The sequence below is a fragment of the Saccostrea cucullata genome, unplaced genomic scaffold, assembly GCF_032062105.1.
Source record: "Saccostrea cucullata isolate Sc308-1 unplaced genomic scaffold, CSIRO_AGI_Scuc_v1 ctg2355, whole genome shotgun sequence".
Classification (NCBI taxonomy): Eukaryota; Metazoa; Mollusca; class Bivalvia; order Ostreida; family Ostreidae; genus Saccostrea; species Saccostrea cuccullata.
Window position 1 is genome coordinate 64,458 of NW_026928590.1, and position 20,169 is coordinate 84,626.

Consider the following 20,169-nt stretch of genomic DNA (forward strand, 5'->3'; position numbering starts at 1 on the left):
TTCATGATCCCTACCCCCCTGGGGCCTGAGGGGTGGGGCCAAAACCACTAAAATTAATGCAATCTTCAAAAATCTTCTTCTTTACTCCTGGACATCAAGCAGTCAAACTGTTTGCATGATTGTAATCAGCAATGAGTCCTCTACCAAAGTTGTGAAATTCATGGCCCTGGGGGTCAGGGGTTCTAGTGCTAGGGCGGGGCTAAATAAGTAGGTAGTGAAAATGCATTATTTCTTTGAAAATCTTCTTCTCTGCTCCTGGGTATTAAATAAACCAACTAAGTACATAGTTATGATGAGCAAGAGTGCCTCTACCAAAATTGTGAATTTTATGGCCCCAGGGTCAGGGGTTCTTGTTTTAGGGTGGGGCTCTAATGATTATATAGTGAAATGCATGAATTCTTTGAACATCTTATCCTTTGCTCCTGGTTAATATGCTAATGATCTAATTACATATTGAAGGCCAGGATTTATTCTATCTTCAGTTTTACAAACCCTCCGCTCAAGATTTTGAATTTTCAGAAAAAAATAAAAAATTTCTTTCCGATGTCAAATTTGAGTCGGGATCGAGATATCAAATTTACGAACTCGCACTTCCGGTTTTCTGAAACGGCGGGTAAATAAAGCTAGATCTAGATAGCTTGGTTTAGTGTAAAATTCATCGATAAGAGTGCCATTCAAAACGTTTACCCCGTTCAAAGGACAAATAAAATGCTGACGACTTTGTTGCACAATGACATGCTGGTGAGATAATTATGTATTCGTTTCAAAAGTAACTGTAATTTTTTTCCCTCCCCCATGTTTTAAACTGCCCGTGGTAGCTATTGCATATTGCCAGGGATATTGTTTAGGTCTCTGTTATAGCTTACAGTCTAAGCATCATTCTTCAGAAAAGGGTTGCTTATGCATCAGATGTAATGAATAAAACTATGGGAGAAGTGAAGTCCATTTGAGGAAGAAATAAACAATAACCTGAAGAAATTAAAAAAAATCAACTATTAAAAGGCAAGAATATACAAATATATACAGGCATGTAGTATCATTTGTATCAGCCAGAAAAATTATTTTACACTTAATTGAAAAAATGCTGACTCTACTCCCCAATACTCCCTGTCTGTTTTATGATAGGAATTATAATTTTAGGCATCAAGTAAATTTTAGAACAATGTCTACACATTCACCTAACACATATTTAAAAAATGAAGATATATTGAAAGACTTTTAAAGAATTGATTTATTAGAATAAACTTTGATCAACATCACAAAATTTATATAACTGGCCCAAACTGGCAGATGATGAAATAAGCAATTAAATGTTCTACTTTCCTATTTGTAAGCATTATGTGTCCAGTGGTAAGGAGCCTATTAGGAAAGTATAAAAAAAGAATGTACAAAATAATGTTAATAATTGATTTATCAAAAAAAAAAATTATTTCCTTCTCCTTCGGAACATTTTTATTCTCATGTTCATAACTAAACCTAAACATAAAAACTAATGCTGGCTTTATAATGAAGAAAGGGGCCTCTTTCAAAATAGATAATTTCAAGGTTGCTGGGTCAGGGATACCAGGGGGGTACTTTGACTAAAAATGAATTAATGCTTTGAAATCTGCCCTTTGATAAGCAATGGTGCCTCTTTCAAAATTTGTGAATTTCATGGCTTTTGGCTTAAAACACGAACCAAATACAATCGCTGGAAAGTTGTTACATGATACTCAGGTGACCTATAAGGCCCATGGGCCTCTTGTTCCCCTGTACTTTTGAAAGAAATGAGCTCAAATAGAATTTTTAGAAGTTTTGTTTTTCCAAAATATTCTTGTAGAAAAAAAAAAGATTTTAAAAAGTAAGTGAATGTCTGACTGTTTAAATAAAATAAAAGTTATTGTTCAACTGTACACATGTGATTTTGTTTTCAAGAAAATCTTAATGCATGAAATTTCATAGTGACATTTTAAATAGAAGATGGAAAGTATAGAAATAAGCGTAGTATGTATGTGAGAATGAATATTAGTCAGCTTTGGCAACAAATAATTCATAAATAATTTCACTAAGATTACCTCTTGTACGAAAAACTGTGACAAAGAACTATATGCGGTATTAACCAACATTTGCCCCCCAAAATCAAACTTTGATGGAGTAATATTTAATTAAGTCCTTAAACAGGGGAGTATATGCTGACTTCAAAGCACTGAATAATTTCATAAGTAATGACGTCATATGTACGTAATGACGTCACAAATATGACGTAAATTTCAGTTTTTTATGAATTTTGCAGAAAAATGTACATATTTCGTCGATATTTTAAATAAAAGTCACCGAGCGCATGTGTGTTCAGGATTAATATTTTGATATAATGTGTAGAATGATAATATCAATGAAATATGTCAATATTATTCCTGAACACACATGCGCTCTATAAATTCTAAAGCTTAAATTGTTGAAATTTTGTCCATTTTGTCCTCTTTCTGAAAAAGGATATAAAATCGGACTAGTTTGTGACGTCATAAAAACAGAAATTGTGAATACACTGCTCTGGAACTATAATATTTTCTGTTAACTTATATTTCTCGTACAATTTATTGAATTCAGCACATTTCAGGAAGTTTTCAAAATTTGACTTTTGTGGGGGCAAATATATGCAATATACCGCATATAGTTCTTTCAAAGCAGATTTTCATGTATGTACCATTACATACAATGTATGTAGTGCGATTTATAAATGTTTGTTTAAATGTAATAATTCATTGAAAAAATTCTAGAATAAGTTAATATTGAAGGTATTTATACCGAGGAAGTGTGAGTTTTGTTTCCTATGCCCTGTTTAAGGCTACATGAGATGTCACGTATAAGTATTACATTTTTAACAAGGCCTGGTGGTTTATATTACAAATGTGTACGAAATAAAAAGGAAATAAGGTCCGTGTAACACTGAATAATTCAAATTGCTTAAAATGTTTCGAGTTTTAGAATTTGAATACTTCAGTCCAATTTTCCTTATTTCAAAAGCCCGGATTAATTCAGTGTGTAAAAGTTTGATGTTTTAGTTTAAAATTTAATGTTAAAATTTACAAACAAGATTTAAAGGGATCTGGGTATAGCTGCTTTGTTTAGATTCAAAAATTTTATTTATCTTTTCAGAAAAAATTACATCAGTTTAATCATTTGCATTGAACATGTCAAATGAATAGTCTAAGAATTTATTGGCAATGGTATTCTTCATAATGTCACAGCTCGCTCTGTGTTCGGAAGGGTGTACGTATGTCCCTGGCCACTATCTGAAGTTTTGATGAATATATTAAAACGTTTGCTAGATACTATTGTCAAGAATGGAAATAGCGCCAGTAAACTAATTTTTTTTTTTGGAATCTCAGACACCTGACATCGTTCTACGGACAGCGGACTGAAACAATAGGCGACTTTCGGAGACCGTTTAGAAATATGTTTTACAGCATGTTTACCGTGCAGAGAATTTTTTACCAACGAAAATAAATCTCCCTTTATCTGAGGAGATAACGATAACGTCCCCAGGATATCCTTGGAGAAACTATGAAAGGGACACAATTTATACATGGATGGTGACAGCACCTGACGTAACAATGGAAATAAGTGTCAGGATAGACATGGATATTGAGGAAACACGAGGGTTCCCATGTTATGACTACCTACAGGTTTGATATTAGGTGTAATATTTTAGTAGGTATATATCGCAGGTGAAGATTTTTTAAAATGTTCAGTACTAAGCAAAATATATATTGGAGGCTCTGAATTGCAAACTATAACAAAATATAAAACAACAAATTTAAATGACTAATAACTACAGATTCAGACTCTTTAAACAATGAAAGAAAGTAATAACGTATGAAATTTCAATAGATTCAAGACATCAATTACGACAACTTCACAATTTTCAAACAATGTGGAAAACGAACAACAAATAGAGTAGCATTTGGTAACAAACTAAGGGTCACTTTCTACTCCAACGACGACATATTTATAGCTAAAGGTTTTCGACTAAGTCTTAAAGGTAACTATTTTTATCATCTGTCCATTTCTAAACATTTCATAAAAAATAAAATTAAAAAATAAAAGATTGATAAAATTGAAATTCTGATCTACATTTTATATGTAGATATTTTATTTCATATAAAAAAAGAAAGAATTTGTTGAAAAACATTTTAATATAATCCTATCAACACAATTTGTGTCGCGGATCGGAGCTTGAATATTGGGACGCCATATTTTTGAAGAATGTCACCAAATTGCTTTTGAAAGCCGAATAAGGTTGATATAGAGAGATAGATGATTCTTCTGCTAGTCTGGCTACATAATGTCCTTAGACATAGAATTCATAATACTCTTAATTATTTTTTGATTGCGAGAATTTTATTTTCGCGTAAGAACGCAAGTTTGTCTACTCGCTGAAATATATTCTGCCGTATTTGTATATGTAAGGATTAAATTCAACAAAAATCAAACCTAGCGAAAAATTTGATTAAATACGAATTAGCCTTTCGCGAAAATAAGGTGTTGCAAAATTAAGTGATCTAAAGGTCTTCATTCAACAGATTATTCAGCTACATTTGTATTTCATCCTAGCTATGGTAAATTTATGATAAACTAACATTTTAAAAGTGTATGATTTACATTTAACACAATTTTAATCTTCATTATGTCACTGTATGATGTCGTAACAATTCTGCATTATTTTATGTAGACATTACTTTTATCCGGTCATATAAAAGAGAAAAATACCTTTTTTACTCGCAGTATCGAAGATTTCAACAAGACAAACAGTAAAGACAACTTTGGCCGCAGCTAAAATTTCATTATCAAAGTTATCAATGACACCAGAGACAAGAGCAACAATGACAACATCAACAAAAAAATCATTTCCTCATAAATCCACAACTAGAATGAAAACAACAATTCCTAAAATCCGTTCAATGAAAACACGTTTTATAACAGAAGTAACGACAAGAAAAACAATAGAAATAATTCTCCCTAATAGGACAGATACATGGTATAGCTCATTTTCAACACTGCCTTCAACACCAGCAATTGTTGGATCTACAAAAACAACACATGCTGTCATAACTACTGGTAAGAAAAGGACATAGAGGGCATAAAATGATATTAAAAACTTAATTTATCATCCTAAATTGATCAAGTTTATGATATATAAACTAGAACATCTTAACATATTTTTTTACCGACTGAAAATATTGCAATTTTTGGTACATTTTTTTATAAAGCGACTTTCTAAGAAGACTGTTAGTAAAAAAAAAATTTAAGGGTTTGAAATTTATCGATAAGCATATGTTAAACAAAAATGTCAGAATTATTTAACGAGATAAATTTAATTAATTAATTTAAATACATAACGTTTATAATATGGTTTGTTTCGATAAGACATAAACAATGGCTTTTTCATTGTCTTCTCAAAAACAAATATATAAACTGCTTATCTTTAGAATATTCATAAAAGATCAAATTGAAAGATCTTTAATTTATGAATGTAAAAGTAAAATGGGAAAAACGAAAAGTACACAGAAGACCGTTTAATTTTAAAATACAAATCATTAACATAGTTAACAGGGGCATCTAAAAATAAGATTACCTAGAATGAAAGATGAATCTCATTAATCCAGTACACAGAATACATTGTGAAAAATTGCAAAAACACGGACCACCACCAGAAACACCAGAGGAGGGATCAAGTACCTAGAAAGAGTAAACATCTCCTGTTGACCAGTTTTACTTGCTGTGAACTTTATGTATTAATCTGATAGACAGATCATTCTTTAGTCAAGTGTGTAAAAGCACTGACTTAACAAATCGTATGAAAAATTGTCAGACAAAATATGACTCAAGGATAGGCTGTATTCACAAACAAGGTTGTTAAAGCTACATTAAAATTTAAGAGAAGCTGAATTTGAGGTAGTACACAAGAATAAAATGGTTCGAAAAAAAAATACGCTAAGTCCTCTTAAAAGATACTAAACTAATTTATTTTATACAAAAAATCAGCAGAGTAATTGAAATGGAGTCAAAATTAAAATATATAAAAATTTAAAGAAAGTAGAAAATTGAGTTGACGTTTTCAGATATTGTAGCATTTTTAAATAAAAGCAATGCAAATTAAAAATAAAAATTAAAATCAGAGAATGACGTCAATACATCTGACCTCTTAACAGAATCTATTATATATAAAAAGAACTATATATATGACTCAAAACTTACTCTGCATTTAGTAACAGACATTCATATGATACATTGATGCGATAACATGATAAAAATATGGGTCCCTAAATGATCAATATATAAAATGTGTCTTTTTTGAAAGTACGGCGAAAACATGTCACAGCTTATTATGTTTCTTATTTGCCATTAACTTGCCTCGATTTACAAATTGCTCGTACTCAGACAATACGATCAAATTGAAGACATTAAAAACATAGATAATGGAATATTACTGCGCAAATACGGGAAGCTGAAGATGGAAAACTGAAGTTATTCCGTTTATCATTACGTTGAACTATCGTATGTAATCGTCTATTTCAGTAAATCATTAATTTATGAAAAGATGTGTCATAAACTTTAACGTTCCAATGGGATGTAGCGAGTCGACATATATAGATATAAATTTTACATAATGAGACAAATGATTTGTATGATCTGGTATACTTCTTGTTTGTTGTTTAACGTTCCTCTCGAGAATTTTTAACTCATATGGAAACAGCACCATTTGCCCGATGAAGATATGCAAACTTTAACCTGTACTCTGCACTCAGGGTAATTTAACAGTGAAGTATCTTTTTCATCCTAGCGCCTACTGGGACACGGGACCACGGTTTATACTAGTTGGTTTATACGGTGTCAACCGAAGGACCGGTCTCCACGTCCACAGTGGGATTCGAACCCGCGACGTAAGGCTCCTCGACTCTAGATCAGTTTAGTGCAACTCTGGCATAAATAAAAGTTACACTGAGGTCTTAGTTCTTCAATGCAATCGTTTTCTCAGGCACAAATACAGGTGAAAAAGCGTCTACTTGACCTCTGATTAATTTTATTGAACCATGACAAGCCAGGGTAAACTTTCGGAAAATATTTATTGCGATAAATTAACAATACATTTTAGGTATTACTTAATACTAGTTATTATAAGATTATATAAATTATATTGGAAAATATGGTTTTATTTTTGGATAAGCAGAGAACACAATATTTCCTTCATAACGGGAAATTTGAAAAATGTTATATACAAAGACGGTATACATTTCTCGACTTGACTTGCACACTTGCAACATATACGATAAATTAAGAAATACCAAATTCATCAAGCACAACACTGAATGCTATAATTTCAACGGAGACCACAGGGTAAATTTTCAAACCAGAAATGGATTTGAAAATTGAATCCTTAACTATTAACAATGTTTATAGAATGCCAATAAAATGCCTACATTAAACCTTTTTTCTGCTTTGTGTTTTTATAAATATAAATTACGTGGCTATTTTTTCTGTCAATTAATTGGAAAATAATAATAATAATACCAATTTTGATGAAAACAAAGTTTCATAATTTATTGATGGTGTTGATATTTCTTTGAATTTTTGGATTAAATATATGTAAGAATTGTTATCATTCCTACTATTTCAAAAAAAAAGTTCTGGTATGATGCCGTAACTCTGGTCCGTCCATCTGTCACACGTTCTTCTTAATCTAACTATTTGTAAATTTTAAGCAGAATTCAGTTAATCTTTTGGAATATGATAATTGGTTTCTGTACATTTACAATAAGGTTTTAGAAGTCTCATTTCATCCCGTGGGGTAATGTATCTGAAAAATTTACATGTACACTCGAATTAAAGAAACGCTGTCTGCCACATGCACTGGGTTATGTGTCTTTTACTATATACATTATATTCCAATGTTTCCAAAACTATTGTGGCTCCATCCTACACCTGAATGTCTTGATTTGGACAAATTTGAATCTACAAGTAATTAAGAAGTATCAGATTGACTTAAATTTTCTGTTGTATCTAGTTAACTTTGGAGTTTGCAAAAAAGACATCGAAGCTCTATATGTTTTAACTGTGCTTGCTGAGAGCTGCTTAAATGAATGACATGCTACAAATTGAATTAAGCCTTTCAAATTTTGTTGTCAACATTGATTACACTTGTAAACTTGGCAGAAATAGCCGAGCGCTGAAAGGCTGTTTTGATATTATTTTTCTAGTTTCAAGATAGGAAAGGGCGTAAGAGTTTTTGGTTAAATGTCATAGATGAGTTTTAAAAATGAATCTAGGACTGTCGTAGATATTTGGTCGGATTCTGGTAAGATCTGTCTGAATCTGTGTCATTGAAGCCGAGAAAGAAAAGCAGTCTTAACATTTTGACTCCCCTAATTGATGTCCTTTAAATCGAATATTGTATGGAGGACCTTCCAAACCAAAGCCTTAAGAGATGCAAAATTTAACTCTTGGTGATTTTTACATTTAATGTTTAAAATAGTGAAAAGGGTACTATTGTCAATAGGTAAAATAGCTTGCTTTCCACCAACTTATCTCCCCAAATACAATGTAGGCAAGGCTTTTGTTGTGAGTACCAATGAGTTCCAAACAAAGCCCCACATCCTAGTTTATCCAAACCAACTTTTATTGAAATTCACTGGCCCAGTCTGCTTTCCTACATAATGTAGTACCATTGAAAGATTCTACGAACATTAGCTAAATTTGCATATCTTGGCAAGATAATGCTTTATTTCCATACAAACGCGCCTCTTCTGATAAGACCTGCTAAACAAAACACAGAACAACTAAATAGCATACACTTGTCAATATTAATATATATTTTTTTATTTGGTACCACCATCAAATCAAAATCAGAAGGGTGAACTAATATCAAACGATCGGGAAAATCCTCCTTCATGTCTAAATAGAAGTTCCTTGACGTAACCTTACCAACATTAATCACATATATTCTAAAAAAGCTTCATCAAATGGTGAGTAATTACCGGTAATTGAACAATACCGAGGGTCAATGAAGTTAAAACAATCGCCAACTGGGTGGACAAACGATGAGTAAGATGAAAAGAACCATCTCTTTTAGGTCCCATATCTTTATGATGGAGGCAGTCTAGGTTTGAAAAATGGAGAGCAGAAAAAGTGACCATCAATCCGACCTTAACTTATATTTCTTAATTCACTAACTGTATGATTTCTGTACATGTAGTAAGTAAAATTGAAGACTTTTAAAGGATATTTTTACAGTTGTATGGCTGTATAAGACCATAGTAATTTAATGTAAAACCAGACTGAAACCCTTGCAATAGTCATATGCATTTAATGTGTATAGATAATTAGTCCAAAATTCTGATTAAACTGAAGTCGTGATCGGTCTGTCTGCAATACTATAGTAAAGGTAAGAAACATTGAAATAAATAAACTATGAGTGTTTACTATTATGGAAGCCGTCATCAAGGTAAGATATGATATTCGACAAGGAAACTGGGGAAAAGTACGACAGCGTGAACGACAATACATTACAAAAGACATTAGTGTCAGCTGCAAAAAAGACAACAGAAAGCATTCCTTACAAATGAAAGCTAGAGTTCAAGCAAAGAAAAAAATCTTTGAACAAAAACATCTTTAACGACAGAATTGACAGCAATAACACTATAAACAAATGTCCAGAGTAAGACAGCTGCTTAACCAACGTACAGCATCAACAGAAATTTGAATGAAATTCTGAGCTCTGCACTAACAACTTTGTACAGTTGACCAAAATACTGGTACCCTGAACAGCAACGATAGATGAAATCTCAGAAACATCACCTGTTATAATAACTACCGGTAAAAGAGAGAGAGAGAGAGAGAGAGAGAGAGAGAGAGAGAGAGAGAGACAAAGAGAGAGAGACAGAGAGCAGAAGCAAATCAATTTAATTCCATAATCTAAATTTATCAAATAAATAAATTGTACAATGTATTTTGTTAATATTGATTATTTATTAAACGGAATACATACAACAATACATATACTGTTCACAGTGGGGGTGTCTGGTCACCAGAGGATACTTACTAATAAACACCTTATACCACCTCTGAAATTTCTGGGATTCCGTGTTTATGCCATGTTCAGAAATTTGTATTTTTGTAGTTCATACTTTCAATGAGAATGACAACTATTCGTCAATTTTACCTTTTTTACATAGAGCTTGACAATTTTAAAATGGAATTAAACATTAATGCTGCACATTTTTGTTCAAGTTTCTTTATATCACGTACGTTACAGCTGCAGTCAAAACGAAACGAGTTCTTAATTAAAAGAAATATAGAAATATCAATAGGAACATATTTGAATAATAATTTGTAATTTAGGCTATAAATGTAAAGCAGTTTATGCGAAAATAATTTTAATGAAAATGAGGCAAATAGATATACTGGTATACTATTTTTTTTTTTTAGAATTAAAGTGCAAGTAGAAAGAAGGGTGTATGTTCATAGATTTCAGAGCAAAGTCAAACCTTCCTCAATTTTTTAGTGTAAAAGTTTATGATAAACATTGCTCACCCTATAAATTGCTCAAACTCTTATTATAGGTCAATAACAGTGACCCATGAAAACAGTGGAATTTTTTTTTTTTTTGGAAAATGTCTCTTAACCAAAATAAATATTCATCGCTGATTAGTACAGACAGTTAGTACTGCAATCTGCTTCAGAGAAAATTATATTTTCAGATTTTTTTTTTACACAGATTGATATAACTGAATAAATTTACTCTATTTTTATGGCATTGTTTTCCTTGTAAACAATAATGCACATGCTAAATCCTGTACAATAATGAACATTACTGAATAAAAATAATTTGCAAAAAATAATCATATGTTATTTTCCAAGCGAAAGAACTCAAGCAAGGAAATGTTTAAAAATTTTGAACTCCCTCATCTTGTGCAGTGGTTAGGGCATTTGCACTAGAGTCGTCATGAAGTATGTTACTAGGGGCCAATTTTACAAAAGAACTTACGACTAAGACCAAAAACTTCAGTTGATTGTAACATTTTGCAAAATCAATTATTCTGTTTAAAATTCCTAGAGTAAAAGTTTCTTTCTACAAACCTTTTAAAAATAATATAACCATTTTCTATTTAATGTAATATAGAAAGTTATAAGCAGAATTAAATTTTGGTCTTAGTCGTAAGTTCTTTTGTAAAACGGGCCACTCAATAGTACTAAGTACCGACTATAGATATAAAATTTGAAGACTTAAACCGGCAAGAAGTGGCATGTTACGAGGTACTTTGAAAATTAAGACATTTTAATTTTTGGGGGGGTATTTTTCAGAAAGATAGAACAGTTTATCCATAATTAAAAAAACCTGTTTCACCCCTCCCATAAATTGGGTATTGGTTCTAAGATTTAAAGTATACAGAGGTCACAGTGAGGTCAGGAAATCGATCAATTTTGGAATTATCTCAATTTATGCAAATTTTTATCGGTTTTACAGCACATTTTGTTTCGGAAAAGATAGAGCACATGCTTGCCTATCTACCAAATTTATATATTTTATACACTTATATCAGATCCCATTTTTGTGAAAAAATCTCAGATGGGCAAGCTTGTGCTCTATCGTTTTCAGAAGTGAAAAGTATCTCAAATATGAAGAAATTCCACCAGAATTGAGTAAATTCTGGAAAATGTCATACTTCTGCACCCTCGAGTGGCTTACATGTAAGCTTTGAATCTAAATTAGTACTTGTTTTAAAGTAAGCATCATTTTAACTTCTTAACTACAAACTATCACAATTTTACCTGTGTTCTGATTTTTACATGAAATAAGGGGCTGGATTCTGCTGTTACCCTATCTTGTCCTTTGGGATCCAGTTAAGACACTTTAAAAAAATGATATTTATTTTAAAAAGGCGTTAATATCAAATATATCAACAGACTTTGAAAAAATGTATATTACTGAGTCATTTTTTGTTGCGAATTTTAGGTAATACCCATAAATATTATAAATAAACCTGATTGGGTATTTTTTTTTTTTGCTGATGAGATCACTTCATGATCTGATACAGACGATTTAAATATTTTAGGTTATCGTAAATTTTATTAAAGTGTTTCTAGTCTGTAATGATTTAAGTACATGTAGAAGGCATTTAGTGATCTACTTAAAGCATTGCATTTTTTCTTGAGAAAAAGGGGTCAATTTTGATTTTTCCTTGTCATGATTTTTTTTTTGTTCACTTTGCTGTGCTAAAAAAATTCTACTTTTCATCTTTTATAAGTTATCTCAAATTTATTCACGTAATCTACGTTATAACAGTTATGTTCATACATAAATGTGGGTATTATATAGGCATTGGAACCCAGCGGACTAGGGTGGGTTGGTTTGGTGGGGCTTCCCCACTTTTCGCGATGATATAGGAAGAGTTGGGACAACCCTCTGTTTGTCTTGTACTTATTCTCAATGAGGGTGAATTAATTCATAAGTTTACAAAATGCTGTATATTGTTATAATCTAAGTCCAGAAAATATAGAATATGAATTAAATGACAAAATTTCATTTTACAGCTACTCATCTAATAGCATAAAAAAGATTTTGAATAAAATTCTGAGTTGTGCACGAATAATTTTAAAAACATCAATGCAATCATCGCTCTCAACGGCAGCGATCTACAAAACCTCGGAAACGACACTGTTTTTAGTTTTTATAATTACCGGTAAGAGCGAGAGAGAGAGAGAGGGATTTCATTATCTTTATTGATCAACTAATATAACAAGATGTGTTTGTGAAACACTATACACCCGGCGTCAACAAAGTTCGAAAAAGCTATTTTTAGTATATAGGTCACAGTCAAGGTCATAAGGTCATTGACCTTGGTTTTGTTTGAAAGAACTTAAGTAGTGGAGTATGCATACTAAATATGAAGTCCTCATCTCCTATGATTCAAAAGTTATTGCAAAAAGTGGAAAAAATTCTATTTCTAGCATACAAGTCACAGTCAAGATTACAAGGTCACTGACCTAGGTGTTGTTTGAAAGAACTTAATTAGTGGAGTAGGCATACAAAATATGAAGTCCCTATCTCCTATGGTTCAAAAGTTATGGCAAAAAGAGGAAAAAGCTACTTTTAGCATATAAGTCACAGTCAAGGTCACAAGGCCATTGATCTTGATGTCATTTGAAAGGACTTTATTAGTGGAGTAGGCATACCAAATATGAAGTCCCTATCTCTTATGGTTTAAAAGTTATGACAAACAGTTGAAAAAGCTATTTTTAGCATATAGGTCACAGTCAAGGTCACAAGGTCATTGACCTTGATGTCATTTGAAAGAACTTTATTAGTGGAGTATACATACTAAATATGAAGTCTCTATCTCTTATGGTTCAAAAGTTATGACAAACAGTTGAAAAAGCTATTTTTAGCGTATAGGTCACAGTCAAGGTCACAAGGTCATTGACCTTGATGTCATTTGAAAGAACTTTATTAGTGGAGTATGCATACCAAGTATGAAGTCTCTATCTCTTATGGTTCAAAAGTTTTGGCGAAGGTTAAAGTTGACAACAGACAGACAGACAAACAGACAGGACAAAAACAATATACGCCCGGGATCTATCGATCCGGGCGCATAAAAATATTTACGATCTATTAGTGTCTACTTGATAATGAATTTTCCTAAACAGACAAAAAGTTGTTAAGACTGAAATGTAGATTGGGTACTCACATACGAGTTGATATTAGAGCAATTTTAGCAACTTTATTTAAAATCAGAATTTTATATATTCCATGTCCGATTTTTACCTTTTTTTTACCTATATGTTTAAAAAAGAAGAAAAAATTCTCTTGACAGAGTATTTCTTTGTTATTATACATTTATCTTTTTAAGTAATATCTATACCAAAAAGGACTTCTAAACCACTTGATTAGAAAGTTGGTTCCGTTTTATTTTCACATTGCATAAGGAGATCGTGATCAAATATCAAGGAGGTCAATAGAATTCCTTTTCATTTTTTATTGTTTTCACTTTTATTCCCATGCCTTCGTACATGTATCAAAATTCAAATTTACAAGAAACATAGGAAAAAGATGAGAAAATTATAATGAAATTTATACGGCCACGTGTTAATTGTAACACCTCTTGTTTAGATATACAAAGATGGGTATATGGGGACACATTTATGAATAAACGTATTTGAAGTCCAGTGGGTATTTATATAATAAAAAAATTCAAGCTAGTAGCAATAAAAGACATTTTTGGTTAAGTTTGGGTAAAATTTAAAGCCAATGCTCTCTAGAATCAGTTGTCTGATTGTTGTTTATCGTTTCTTATAGTTTTCTTCATCTGGGCCAAAAATCGCTCGCGTGGCGGTTTGGTTAGAGCGTCTACTCTAGAGTCGCGAAGTAAAGAGTTGATCCTTATGTCGCGGGTTCTATTCCTACTGTGCATGGGACTTGGAGACCAGTCCTCCGGATTAGACCGCATAAACCGAGGCGCCGTGTCGCAGTACGTGCTGGCACGGAAAAGATCCCTCCCTGCTCAATGGCCCTGAGTGTTGAGTATAGGACAAAATTTGCAGCTCTCCACCAGCAAATGGTGTTGTCTCCATATGAGCGAAAAATTCTCAAGAGGGACGTTAAACAGTACACAATCAATAAATCAAACCTCTGGATCTGATAAATAAAAAAGTAAAAACAAAGATTTTCTTCCTAAGAGTCAATTATATGACATATGATTCCATTTTATAATGAAGTCAGAAAATTATGCCCCCTTCTAATATATAATTATGATAGCAAAGTCCATATTTGCTATGGGTGACCAGATGTAAGTGTCCGATCAAAACAAGAAAAATAAGAGGTGTAAAAAGCATTATGTAACAAAGATTCTGTAAAAGTCTCATTACAGTTCATGCACCTGTATACGAGGATTTGTGGATAAGAGTCAGGAACCTATATGCGTAACGGACGGATACATGTACAGCTAGACGGACGGACGGACACCCCAATCACTATAACCCCTCCTCTCTCTTTTCGAGCATGGGGTATTGAAAAAAGCAAAAGTGTTAGATTTATTAGGTCTTTCTGTGGAAAGACCTATTGAAATTCTTCTGTTTATTATTCTTTTTTATTAGGTCTTTCCACCTTTCTGTGGAAAGACCTATTGATATTCTGTTTCTTTTTTTCCTTTTCCTTTTTCTTTATTATTTTTCCGCTGTGTGATTTTTTGTTTCAAGATTTATCGAAAAGATTTTTATATCATTAGAATACACTTCGTAAAAGATTTTTGCAGTTGACCCTGCGTATAAGAACTTTGACCTCTTTTGGAGTTATTACCCCTTTCGCAAAAAAGCTTGTTATCGCTACTCCTCCAAAACCGTAAACTGTAGAGAAATGAAACCTTCAATATTGTCTTCGACTAATTTAGTAGACACTCCAATGATTTATTGCGAAAGTATTCGTTGACCCTTCAATGAGTTATTGCCCCTGAAACTTTATGAATTTTAGGAATAATTCAATTTTTTCAAAACGAGAAGGTGTAGAGACATGGGACCAACTGCATAAGATTCATTGACCTTTGATCTTAAAATTCATGTAAAGGTCAAAGGTCAAGGTCATTCCAAAATTGAGAAATTTAGCTCTTTTTATCTCTCTATTGTCTTTCAACATATACTTAATGTCTATGCATCATTAATATGTACTCTTAAAACTGTTTCAAAGATTTCATTTATGTCCCATAACATTAACCCTTTGAAAAGTTATTGCCCCTTTTGCGAAAAATCTTGTTATCGCTACTCCTTCGAAACTGTAGACCGTAGAGACACCAAACCTTCACTAATGTCTTGAGGGTCTTTAGGCCTAACTTCACTGTATAAGTGCAAAAGAATCAGATGACCCCTTATATGAATTATTGCCCTTTAACTTCTTTATACTTACTATTAAACCTTATATCTTGAAAACTATACATGGTAGAAGCATGGGGTTAATTGCAATATGACCCTTGACCTTTAACCTTGAAAATTTTTTCAAGGTCAAAGGTCAAGGTCATTTCAAAAAAAAAAATTTCTAATACATTTTCATTTTTTTTAAGCCATTTCCCTTAAAATTAAATTTAGAGGGTAAAATATAAAACTATAAGAAATTGAAAAAGGTGGAAAGACCTCTTATTGTTCTGTGAACAATAAGTCTCCTAGTTTTTAGGTCTTTCCACCTTTCTGTGGAAAGACCTATTGATATTCTTCTGTTTATTATTAGGTCTTTCCACCTTTCTGTGGAAAGACCTCTTGAAATGCTTCTGTTTCTTTTTATTTTATTTCTCCCCTTAGCTTTTGAGACCGTTAGACTTATCGAAAAACTTTTTAGTTCATGATACTGGATATATAAAGTTATTCCGAAAAACGACCCCGTATATTTAAACTTCGACCCCTTACGCAGTTATTGGCCCTTTCACCATTAAGCTTGTTATCGCTACTCCTCAGAAACCGTAAACCGTAGAGATACAAAACCTTCACCATTGTCTTGAACTAATTTAGGAGACTTTTCAATCTATTCATTGCGAAAGTTTTCTTTGACCCCTTCAATGAGTAATTGCCCCTGAAAGTTTATAAATTTTACAAAAAATTAAAAATTTTCAAAACGAAAAGTCGTAGAGACATGAAACCAACTGCATAACATTCAATGACCTTTTGTCTTTAAATTCATTTCAAGGTCAAAGGTCAAGGTCATTCCAAATATGAGAAATAAATTTCTCTTAATAGCTCTTATGTCCTTAAACATAAACGATCTATCTTATGTCTTTAATATGTACTCTTAAAACTGTTTAAGAAGATATAAATCTTGGCCCCTAAGATTGACCCTTTTAAAAGTTGTTGCCCCTTGTGCTAAAAACCCTTGTTATCGCTACTCCTCTGAAACCGTAAACCGTAGAGGTATGAAACCTTTACGAATGTCTTTGACTAATTAAGGGGACTTTTCAATCTATTCATTGCGAAAGTATTCGGTGACCCCTTCAATGAGTTATTGCCCCTGAAACTTTTTGAATATTTCAAATAATTAAAAATTTTCAAAATGACAAGTCGTAGAGACATGGGACCAACTGCATAAGATTAACTGATCTTTGACCTTCAATTAATGTAAAGGTCAAAGTTCAAGGTCATTCCAAAAATAGAAAATTTAGCTCTTTTTATATCTCTTTTGTATTTTAACATATACTTAATGTCTATGCAGCATTAATTTGTATTCTTAAAAGTGTTTCAAAAATTTCACTCTTGTACCCTAATATTAACCCTTTCAAAAAGTTATTGCCCCTTGTGCGAAAAACCTTGTTATCGCTACTCATCCAAAACCGTAGACCGTAGAGACACCAAACCATCACTAATGTCTTAAGGGTCTTTAGTCCTAACTTCACTGTATAAGTGCAAAAGGATCTGATGACCCCTTATATGAGTTATTGCCCTTAAACTTCTTTGTACTTACTATTAAAACTTATAATTTGAAAATTATATGTCGTAGAAGCATGGGGTCAAATACATTGTGACCCTTGACATTTGACCTTGAATATTTTTTCAAGGTCAAAGGTCAAGGTCATTCTTTTTTTTTTAATTTTTTCTTTGCTTTAAGAGATTTTTGGTATCTTTTTCATGGAATTTAATTTTTAGGAGTCAGATATAAAACAAATTTGAAATTCAGAGAAGGTGGAAAGACCTCTTATTGTTCTGTGAACAATAAGTCTCCTAGTTCTTTTTTTTTTATTATTTTTCCGCCGCATGTTTTTTTGTTTGAAGATTTATCCAAAAGATTTATAGTCCATAAGAATGTACTCTGTAAAAGATTATTGCAGTTCACCCTGCGTAAATGAACCTTGACCCCTTTCGGAGTTACGACCCCTTTCGCAAGAAAAGCTTGTTATCGCTACTCCTCAGAAACCGTAAACCGCAGATGTATGAAACCTTCACCAATGTCTTCGACTAATTAAGGGGACTCTTCAATCTATTCATTGCGAAAGTATTCATTGACCCCTTCAATGAGTTATTGCCCCTGAAAGTATTTGAATTTTACAAATAATTAAAAATTTTAAAAACGAGAAGTCGTAGAGACATGGGACCAACTGCATAAGATTCATTGACCTTTGTTCTTATAATTCTTGTAAAGGTCAAAGGTCAAGGTCATTCCAAAATTGAGAAATTAAGCTCTTTTTTTTTTATCTCTTTTGTCTTTTAACATATACTTAATGTCTATGCATCATCAATATGAACTCTTAAAACTGTTTCAAAGATTTCACTCTTGTCCCCTAAAATTAAACCTCTAAAAGTTATTGCCCCTTTTGTGAAAAACTTTGTTATTGCTACTACTCCAAAACTGTAGACCGTAGAGACACCAAACCTTCACTAATGTCTTAAGGGTCTTTAGGCCTAACTTCTCTGTATAAATGCAAAAGGATCTGATGACCCCTTATATGAATTATCGCCCTTTAACATCTACGTACTTATTATTTAACTTTATAACTTGAAAACTATAAGAGGTAGAAATATGGGGACAACTGCATTGTGACCTTTGACCTTGAAATTTTTTCAAGGTCAAAGGTCAAGGTCAGTCATTTTTTTTTTTAATTTTCATTTTTTCTATGCTTTAAGAGAGTTCTGGTTTCTTTTTCATGGACTTTAATTTTTAGGAGTCAGGTTTAAAACAAATTTAAAATTCAAAGAAGGTGGAAAGACCTCTTATTGTTCTGTTAACAATAAGTCTCCTAGTTTATATTTATTTCTGTGTTTTATTATGACTGCTATTCTTATTTAGTAGTGTGTATGTTAATACATTATCCTAACTGTACATGTGATACATCTTTAATGCCATTAAAACTTGATCTCAGAAATTAAAATCAATTCAGACTCCATTACAATGTCATGAACCTGAAACCAATTGAATGATTTATTTCCCCCTTTACGAATATAAATAGATTCTGATCATATATTTCAGTGATATTTCAATTTGTGATAAAAAGATGATAGATGTATATAACTATTTTGAAATCCTATAATAATATAACATGTTAGTTGTAAATTTATTTTATGTGTCAGTGGTCATTACCTTTTGGTTCAGTAAGTATTAAAAGACTTATTTTTCTATTTCCTCCATTTTTCAATTTTTAAGTAAAAAAATACACGTTTTTGAATTATTAGTTTGCAATTCAATGCAAAATTATTACCGTAATATTCAGATTCTAAAAAAAATTATAATGACCATGCTTAGTATTTTTACTGGACTCTGGAATTATAGAATGAATGATTTTAAAAGTCAAGAATCCGACTTTGCAAATAGTCTTCAGAAATCTTTGAGATAAAATGATTTTCTTAGGAAAGATCAAAGTATACACTTTGATCAATTTTATATAATTATGTTTTAGACACATGTTTCGGAGTTCACGTCATATCACAGAAAATAAATCTCCCTTTATCTGAGGAGATAACGATAACGTCCCCAGGATATCCTTGGAGAAACTATGAAAGGGACACAATTTATACATGGATGGTGACAGCACCTGACGTAACAATGGAAATAAGTGTCAGGATAGACATGGATATTCACAAAACTCGAGGATACCCATGTTATGACTTCTTAAAGGTTCAGCATTGATTATTATATTTATAAGAAGGCTTATATATAACTGAATACAATTATACTTTACAAAGGCTTTTTATTTGGTTCTTTAACAAATAACATAATCCTAAATAATATTAGACTGAAGCAATCAATATTTAAAATGAAGTACCGGTAATTCATATAACGAATTGAAATTTGCTATACGGACGTAATAAGTGTTTAAATAAGTTAAGTATTAAAGTTTCATAATTGTTAAATGCAGTATACATGATATATGAAGAATGAAACACAACATTATTCTTTGGCTTTAAAGAATTGAAATATGTATCGGTTTTTAAAAATGTTTTAATGGTCTATGTTGTTTTCTTTCTTGGGTGTCTTATAAATAATATGTATAAACAAATTTCATTCGATATAGAAAATCACAAAGAGAACTTCGGACTCCTTAAATATACCCAGCTTGAAAAACGGCAGGGTTTATAGTAATCGGTGTGTCCGTCCGTTTGTCCGTCCGTCTGTCCGTCTTTTTCACTTTGGGGTACCCAACTCTTATCCGCAGCTCCTCTCATATACCA

The 20,169-nt window shown here is 32.0% G+C and overlaps 2 protein-coding genes across 2 annotated transcripts in view; both read left to right on the forward strand.

Annotated features, from left to right (window-relative positions):
* Nucleotides 1–20,169, forward strand: part of LOC134278087 (opioid-binding protein/cell adhesion molecule-like) — a 75,680-nt gene that overhangs the window by 38,063 nt on the left and 17,448 nt on the right. The gene's annotated exons all lie outside the window — the stretch shown is intronic.
* LOC134278088 (uncharacterized) overlaps nt 1–20,169 on the forward strand; it is a 101,093-nt gene that overhangs the window by 3,544 nt on the left and 77,380 nt on the right. The window lies entirely within an intron of this gene.